Raw genomic sequence first — 8,974 nt, 5'->3', positions numbered from 1 at the left:
CTTGTAGTGACCATTTTGCAATCTTCCCATCTTACTTTCTTTGCTTCTCCCTTAGGGTTCTTCTCAGTGTCACTTGGGAAGCTATCAGTAGGTTTGGGAATCTTCTCAGCTAAATATCCCACCTAGAATTCCAGCTTCCTAATGGTTTCTCCTTAGTTCTTAATATTGGCTCGCACCTCCTCTTTGAACACCTTATTTTCTTGAATCTCTTGGCTTATTCCTTCCAATAAGGCTTCAATCTTAGAGAGCCTGTCATCAATTGATGAGTGGTTTGGAGCAGATGTGCTGTTTTGGTTTTGATAAGTATGTGGAGAAGTGTTGTTGTGGGGGTGTTGAGATGTCCTCTGGGTGAATTGTTGGTGAGCTGCATTGTTGTTGGAGTTGTAACGTCTCTGGTCTTGGTTTTGATCTTGCTCACTTCCCCACCCAAAGTTCGAGTGATTTCTCCATCCAGGGTTGTAAGTCTTGGAGTATGGATCATAGTTTTTCCTTGGTGAATTTCCAATGTATTTGGCTTGCTCCTGACTCCCTTCTGCTTCTTGGTTTACTCCTTCTTGTGTTGTTGATAAAGTGGAGATTGCTGCTACTTGGTTCATCTCCATTTTCTTGGTGAGGTCAGCCAGCTGCTGGGTAATGAGCTTGTTTTGGGCCAACAGAGCATCTACATTGTTTAGCTCCATCACTCCTCTTGTGTTCCCTCTTTCGGAAGCATAGAAGTAGTCGTTTTATGCTACTGTTTCAATAACATCTATGGCTTCCTCAATGGTCTTCTTCTTGTTCAAGGACCCTCCAGATGAATGGTCTACTACCTTCTTTGACTCATAAAAGAGCCCTTCATAGAAAATATGCAGCTAGACCCATTCGTTGAACATGTCAGGTGGACACCTCCTTGTTAAGTCTTTGAACCTCTCCCATGCTTCATACAGAGTCTCACCATCCTGTTGCCTGAAGGTTTGAACCTCAGCTCTCAGCCTATTGATTCATTGAGGAGGGTAGAATCTTGCTAAGAATTTCTTCACCACATCCTCCCAAGTTGTCAAGCTCTCCTTTGGGAAGGATTCCAGCCACTTGGCTGCCTTGTCTCTGAGTGAGAAGGGAAATAAGAGCAATCTATAGGCGTCAGGATGAACACCATTAGATTTCACTGTGTCACATATTCTCAGGAAGGTGGTCAAATGTTGGTTGGGATCTTCTTGAACACCTCCTCCAAACGAACAGTTGTTCTGAACAAGGGTGATGAGCTGTGGTTTAAGTTCAAAGTTATTGACATGGATTGTTGGTTTTTGGATGATACTTCCACAATTGCCTGGGTTTGGATTAATGTAAGAGCCCAAAACTCTTCTATCCTCCCCAGCATGATTTGCTCCACCTCCTCTGCCATGGTTGTGAGTCTCTTCTTCATGATGATTTTCCATGTTTTATTCCATGTTTGGTTCAAAGTATTCCTCAAACTGTTCCTCCTCTTCTTCAGCACCAACTACTCGTTTTTCTTTTGCCTCCCTCCTTAGTCTAAGGAAGGTTCTCTCTGGTTCAGAATCAAAGGAAGTTGAAGCCCCGCTTCTTCTCCCTGTCATACAACCAACAAGTACAAGCAGAGAAAATAGGTGCAGACAGTATTTGTGTCAGAATTGATGTTAGTTGTGGGTGATGCAATATATCAAACAGTTAGTGGGTTAGCAAACAGAATTGAAAATAACAAAGAAAAACAAAAGAGTAGATGGGAAGGGAAGAAGTTTAGCTAAATCAAAAAGTAAATCACTCAAACAGAAAATGAAATACACAAAATAAAATGCTCAATCTAGTGATCTTCCAATCTAATCATTGTTGATGCACAATCAATCCCCGGCAACGGCGCCATAAACTTGATGCGGGGAAAACTTGTCTCTTAACAAATCTCCCTTCGGCAAGTGTACCGAAGTTGTCGTCAAGTAAGAACTCACAATAGAGTGAGGTAGAATCCCACAGGGATTGATTGATCAAGCAACTTTAATTAGAAGAATGTTCTAGTTGAGCGAATCCAGAATTTGGGTTGAGAGTTGCAGAAAATAAAATGGCGGGAATGTAAATAACAGAAAAGTAAATGCTATAATTAAAGGACTGGAAGTAAATGACTGAAAATAAATTGCAGAATTGTAAATGGGAATGGGGGATTTGCTCATAAAAGTAAATGGCAGAAATTAAAGAGAATGGGTAAGATTAGAGATGGGGAGTTCATTGGGCTTAGGAGATGTTGCAATTCTCCGGATCAAGTTCATTTTCATCTCTTCCTCAATCAATGCACTCATTGATCTCCTTGGCAATCTTAAGTGATTGAATTGCAACTCCTTGCAATTCAATCTCTCAAATCTTGATCAATAGCCAATTCCTTGGTCAATTGCTCATGAGAAGAGATGAAGTATGGTCACTGATTATACCACATGCATTTCCCAAACCAAGTATTGAGAGGGTTACAGTCACATACCCATCCAAATCCAATTTGGTCCAGCATGAGAAAGCATTTCTAGCTTGATCTCTTCATTCCTCTTCCAAGGTTCAAAAGAGATCCAAGTTTGAGTAGCTTCTCTTCCAAGATAACTACTCAATTGGATGAAGATCGAAAGCTTTCAAGTAAAATTAAGAGGAAAGATAGAAGAAGAACAATGAAAATTAGTATTGATCAATCAAATTACAACAGAGCTCCCTAACCCAATGAAAGGGGTTTAGTTGTTCATAGCTCTTGAAAATGAAAACAAAGATGGAGAATACATCATAAAACTAGAATTGCAAAGAAAGTAAAATATAGAGAGTGGTTCTTCAGCCTCGAGAACTATTTTACAATTCAAAGCTACTCCTATATATACTACTTTTCTCATCTTCTAGTTCACTCTTCAAGTCTTGGGCCTTTGGATCTTGAGTTTGAAGCAGTTCCTTTCTTTATTTGGGCTTGGCTTTACTTGCAGAGAGAAAGTGCGGAGTGGGCAGAGACTTAAGCTCAGGGCGTAAGGAGTGTTAATCATTTAGTGAAAGTCCAAGTTCGGGAACGTTAGTGACACTTAACATTGTCACTAACGTTCCAATGCACCCCTTTTGCCTTACGTTAAAACCCACGTTAACTAGGTTAACGTCGCTTTTAACGTTGCCTTGTCAACCTTCGAGAACGTTAGTGACACTCAACATTGTCACTAACGTTCCAGTGTGCCCCTTCTTGCTTCACGTTAAAGCTCACGTTAACTAGGTTAACGTGGCTTCTAACGTCGCCTTTGCCATCCTTCGAGAACGTTAGTGACATTCAACATTGTCACTAACGTTCCAATGTGCCCCTAGGTCTCACGTTAGAGTCCACGTTAACTAGGTTAACGTGGCTTCTAACGTGGCCATCTTTTAGCCATCCCAACGTTAGTGACAATGTTGAGTGTCACTAACGTTGGCTCATCCTTCATTTCTCATCGTTAGCTTCCACGTTAACCAAGTTAACGTGGAAGTTAACGTGACTCTTGGGGGTTGTGTGGTTGCTTCAACGTTAGTGACAATGTTGAGTGTCACTAACGTTGTCGACAACTCTTCATCCTCTACGTTAGTTCCCACGTTAACCAAGTTAACGTGGGAGATAACGTGGTACTTAGCACCATAGGCCAACGTTAGTGACAATGTTGAGTGTCACTAACGTTGGCTTCTCTCCCTCCCCCTTAACGTTAGAGGCCACGTTAACCGGCTTCTAACGTGGCCACTTATGAGTAAGTGCCAACGTTAGTGACAATGTTGAGTGTCACTAACGTTGGCTCAACTTCTTTTCTCTACGTTAGAGTTCACGTTAACTTGGTTAACGTGACTCTCTAACGTGGGCATTGATGGCTTTTTTTGAGAGTGTTATTGGCAATCACTTTTCTCATTAATCTTTGCAAGTTACCTCCCCTTTTCTTGCTCCTTTTTGGTCCTGAAATCAAGCAACAAAGTGCATCAAAGCTCTAGTCCCAGTCATGAGTAATGCAACATAATATTTGTCACTAAACTTATGCAAAATCCTCATGAAATCATGTAAAATGCACAATGTATGCTTGAGTCAAGGCATAAGTGAATATTTACCCAAAACTAACTTATTTCCTAAAGAAATGCATGAAACTAACCTAAAAACAGTAAAGAAAAGGTCAGTGAAACTGGCCAAAATGCCCTAGCATCACTACTTCCTCTAGGGTTCTTCATATTCATAGATTTCTAAGTTTTATGCTTTTGATTTTGGATATTGAGGAGAGTTACTACCTCCGTTTGAAGTCTCTATCATTACAGTTTGCTTTCTTATTTCCTTACTCTTTTTCTTTTCATTCACTGTGTTCAGGGTTACATATGGATATCTTCGATTTTGGAAAGGATTAATGCAAAGAATTATTTTTACTTTTAATTAATTTTCTGTTATTATTTTATTTTAATTTCCATGTCTTCTTTTCATTCCCTTTTTTTGTTTATGAAAATGGCATTCATGTCAATGGAGTAGACTCCCAACTTGACTTGGGAGTTGATTAAGAGGAGACCCTTGAGTTGGAATACTCAAGTGTTAATTTGTAATTGGAAGTTGTTGGCTAACTCTCTAGTCTCTAACTCTAATGCTTCCTTTGGAGAGGATTAGTACTTGGGAATTGGAGTTGGTTCAGTTACTTGACTTTCCTTTATTCAGTAAGGGATAACTAAGTAGAAACAACAACCTCTTAATATTACACTTGGGAAAATTCAACAAGGATAGATAATCCAATTAATCTTCTCCCAGTCAAGGCTTTTTATTTCAAATATATAAAACCTCTTGTTAATTTTCCTTGCTTTAATTTATAATCAATTATTCTTCCATTCTCCAACTCTAAAATTTCTCAGAAAATTCCTGACCAGTAAATTGCACTCTTTTGTCAACTCGTTGGGAGATGACCTGGGAATTCTACTCACAGTATTTTATTCTTAAATTGTGACAACTCTTTCTAAATTGATAAGCGGAATTTTTGTCGGTTAAGAATTGTACTTGCAACGCTGTTCTTATTATAATTTTCTTAATTGGCAATTTTCCACCCGTCATGCAGCTAGTTCCTTATGATTATTATACTCTTATATCTATATATATTCTATTCTCTTGCATCTATACCTTGTATCTTATGCTTTAGCTTCGTGTGAACGTTTCGCACTTTTGTAACTCTATTTTTGAGCTTATTTCTTCATCGGGCTTCTAGAATTATTATTTCCTTCCATATATATTTATGTATAAGCCTTAGGATTATCGTAACCTTTGATTAACCTTTGCTTTATGGCATGAGGTAAGGCTTAGGATAATTATGGTGTTACATTTAAGCTCCTCTATGTCTCGTCATTGCCTTTGTTGCTCTTCTCTCATAGCTCTTTGATTTTCTCTTATTTCATGGAGGATGGTGGATTGCTCCTGTTGTTCCATCCTCAGCTGATCCATGTTGGAGCTCAATTCCCCTAGAGAAGTATTCAGTAAATCCCAATAATTTTAGAGAGGAAAATGCATCCCTTTAGGTATCTCAGGGATTTCTTGTTGAGGCAGCTCTACATGCTCTTGCTGTGGTCCATGTGCCGACTCTCTAACATGCTCCTTCCTTCTTTTAGTGATAGGCTTGTCCTCCTCAATGGGGATGTCTCCTTCTATGACAATTCCAGCTGAATTGCATAAGTGACAAATAAGATGTGGGAATGCCAACCTCGCTTCGGTGGAGGGCTTTTCTGCCAACTTGTACAGCTCTTGAGGTATCACCTCATGTACTTCCACTTCATTCCCAAGCATAATGCAGTGAATCATGATGGCTCGATCAATAGTCACCTCAGACCGGTTACTAATAGGGATGATAGAGCATTGGATGAATTCCAACCATCCTCCAGCTACAGGCTTGATGTCAAGCCTTCTTAGTTGGGAAAAGTTTCCTTGAGCATCCCTCTTCCACTGAGCTCATTCCATACAGATGTCTGAAAGTACTTGATCCAGCCTCTAATCAGAATTGACTCTTCTAGTGTAAGAACGTGGGTCTCTTTGCATTTGTGGTAATTGGAGCGCCAACCTTACACTTTCCGGGCTGAAATCCAAGAGTCGCTCTCGGACCATGGTGCGCCAATTTTTGAGATGTAGATTCACACTAGTATCATACTTTTTGGTGACCAAGCATTGGCGTAAAACTCTTGCACTATTAAGATTCCAACTTCCTGGATAGGATTGGTTAGGACTTCCCAATCTCTTCTCCGGATTTCTTGTTGGATCTCCGGGTACTCATCTTTTTTTAGCCTAAAAGGGACCTCGGGGATCACCTTTTTGTGCCTCACTACTTCATAGAAGTTGTCTTGATGAGCCTTGGTGAGGAATCTCTCCATTTCCTAAGATTCGGAAGCGACAGAAGTAGCCTTTCCTTTCCTCTTTCTTGAGGTTTCACCAATCTTTGGTGTAATACTTAGGGATGGTAGGAGTAAAAAGGCAAAGCTTTTGCAACACAAAACTTAAGAATTTTGCTCGTCCTCGAGTAAATAGTGGGAGAAGAAGAGAAAGTAGTAGAAGAATGAAGATAAAAGAGAGAGAGAGAGGGGAGGGTTGGGTGGGACCCAGGAGGCCTAAGAAACTTAAATGGCCCTGCCCCTGTGTGGGCGTTGAATGCCCAGGGCACTCCCATCCTGGCGTTCAATGCTAGCTCCTCTCCCTCAAGGGCGTTGAACGCCCATGCTGCTCCTCGGTGGGCATTTGAACGCCCAGAGCTTCCCTTCCTGGCGTTCAACGCCAACTATGGATCTCTCCAGGGTGTTCTGCTTATCCTCTTCCACTGTATTTGTCTCTGTTTTAAGTATTATACATGATCATAAACATTAAAAAGCAAAGGAAACAACTATGAAAATAAACTAATATAACTCAAATAGAAATAAACTCAAAAAAAAAAAAATAGAAATACTCTAATCATGGTTGGGTTGCCTCCTGACAAAGAGAATTCTTTGTATGGTTCAGAATTAATCAAAACAAGAGTCAATTCGTTAGTAGCATAGTCCAAACCAATAACGAATTCTCTCAATCAAATGTTTTAGATTCAAATTATAATAACCGAGATCAAGAGTACTTCAACCTCGGGTCGTTCTCCCTAGGATGCAATTGAAAGTGTTTCTCTTTCGGTTGTGAGGGCAAAAGGGGGGTTGCAAATCAAAGAACTAAAGATTAAATAAACTAAGAAATCAAAGAACTAAGGAATGTTCAAAATTGTAATTAATGCAAGTAAAGAGAAGGTAAGATCAAAACCAGTGAAAATGCTATAAATTCAATAAAAGAGCCTTGACTTGGGAATGAAAATCCAAGGAATCCTATCATCGCCATAACCACAACTATGGTAATTATGATGAGTTAATCTCACCTAGTCAACCCCAACCATCGAGGAGTAAGTCAAGCAAGCATAATTGACCTTAATCCATAATTCCTAGCCAACTTACCAAACTAGTTGATAAAAGCCTAGCGTCAATGGAAACAAGAGTCAACTAACTACCCAAGAATTACCACTAAATGTCGGACATTATGAATCTAGTATCCTAGAAACTCAAACCACAAGCCAAGGTGGGAAAATCTACTCAAAACTTAAAGTTGGCATTTTCACAAACACCTTGTGTGCATAAAAATAAAGCATGGAAAATTTGCAAGGAAAAATAACAAACTATAACCAACTATCAACAATACCAAACATAAACAAGCAATCAAATATAAAGAGAGCATGAAACATAAAATTCATCATAATTATGTTTTATTTATCTTTTAATTATTAATACTCTATAACCATTTGAATCCGCCTGACTGAGATTTACAAGGTGACCATAGATTGCTTCAAGCCGACAATCTCCGTGGGATCGACCCTTACTCACGTAAGGTTTATTACTTGGACGACCCAGTGCACTTGCTGGTTAGTTGTGCGAAGTTATGACAAAGAATTAAGATTATGAACGTGCGTATTAAGTTTTGGCGCCGTTACCAAGGAATGAACAATCACGATTTCATGCACCAAGTTTTTGGCGCCGTTGCTGGGGATTGTTCGAGTTTGGACAACTGACGGTTCATCTTGTTGCTCAGATTAGGTAAATTTTATTTTAATTTTAAGCATTTTGTTTTTATTATTTTTATTTTTATTTTCAAAAAAAAATTATAATATAAATTATTCTATGGCTTCAGAATTTTTAAGAATGAATTCTAGAGTTTCAAGATAACATGTTGAAGCCTAGCTGGCTGTAAAGCCATGTCTAATTTCTTTTGGACTGAGGCTTCCTCTTCACATGCTTGAACTATGTATGCTGAAGTTTGGCTGGCCATTGGCCATGTCTAGTGTTTTGGACCGAAGCTTTCATGAAAAGCTTGGCTGGCTATTAATCCATGTCTAATTTTTGGGCCGGAGCTTTAGACTGACATTGCATGATCCCTGGAATTCTTATTAAAAATTTTTGAAATCCTTATTTTTCTTTTTCCAATTAATTTTCGAAAAATTACAAAAAAATTTAATAAAATCATAAAAACCAAAAAAAAAATTTTGTTGATGTTTCTTGTTTGAGTCTTGTGTCAATTTTTAAGTTTGGTGTCAATTGCATATTTTTAATTTTTCTTAAAATTTTTGAAAACTCATGCATGATGTTCTTCATGATCTTCAAGTTGTTCTTGATGAATTTCTTTGTTTGATCTTTAAATTTTTCTTGTTTGGTGTCTTTTCTTATTTTTCATATGCATTTTCAATTTGTTAGTGTCTAAAGTTTGAAAATTTCTATGTTTGGTGTCTTGCGTGTTTTTCTTTTCTTAAAAATTTTCAAAAATAAGTTCTTGGTGTTCATCTTAACATTCAAAGTGTTCTTGATGTTCATCTTGACATTCAAGGTGTTCTTGCATGCATCATGTGTTTTGATTCATAATTTTCATGTTTTGAGTCTTTTTGTTGTTTTTCTCTTTCTTCATTAAAAATTCAAAAATAAAAAAATATCTTTCCCTTATTCACTCATAAATTTT

General features: G+C 38.3%; 1 non-coding gene across 1 annotated transcript; it reads left to right on the top strand.

The window, feature by feature from the left end:
• Positions 1-870: 870 nt before the first annotated feature.
• LOC114927257 (small nucleolar RNA R71) lies at positions 871-974 on the top strand. Its single transcript, XR_003817613.1, has one exon. It is a non-coding gene; the product is annotated as a small nucleolar RNA R71 (small nucleolar RNA).
• Positions 975-8,974: the final 8,000 nt, after the last annotated feature.

The sequence above is a fragment of the Arachis hypogaea genome, unplaced genomic scaffold (assembly GCF_003086295.3).
Source record: "Arachis hypogaea cultivar Tifrunner unplaced genomic scaffold, arahy.Tifrunner.gnm2.J5K5 arahy.Tifrunner.gnm2.scaffold_90, whole genome shotgun sequence".
In the NCBI taxonomy this organism is placed as follows: Eukaryota; Viridiplantae; Streptophyta; class Magnoliopsida; order Fabales; family Fabaceae; genus Arachis; species Arachis hypogaea.
The sequence above is the reverse complement of the archived record's forward strand: the minus strand, read 5'-3'. Positions and strand labels throughout refer to the sequence as shown.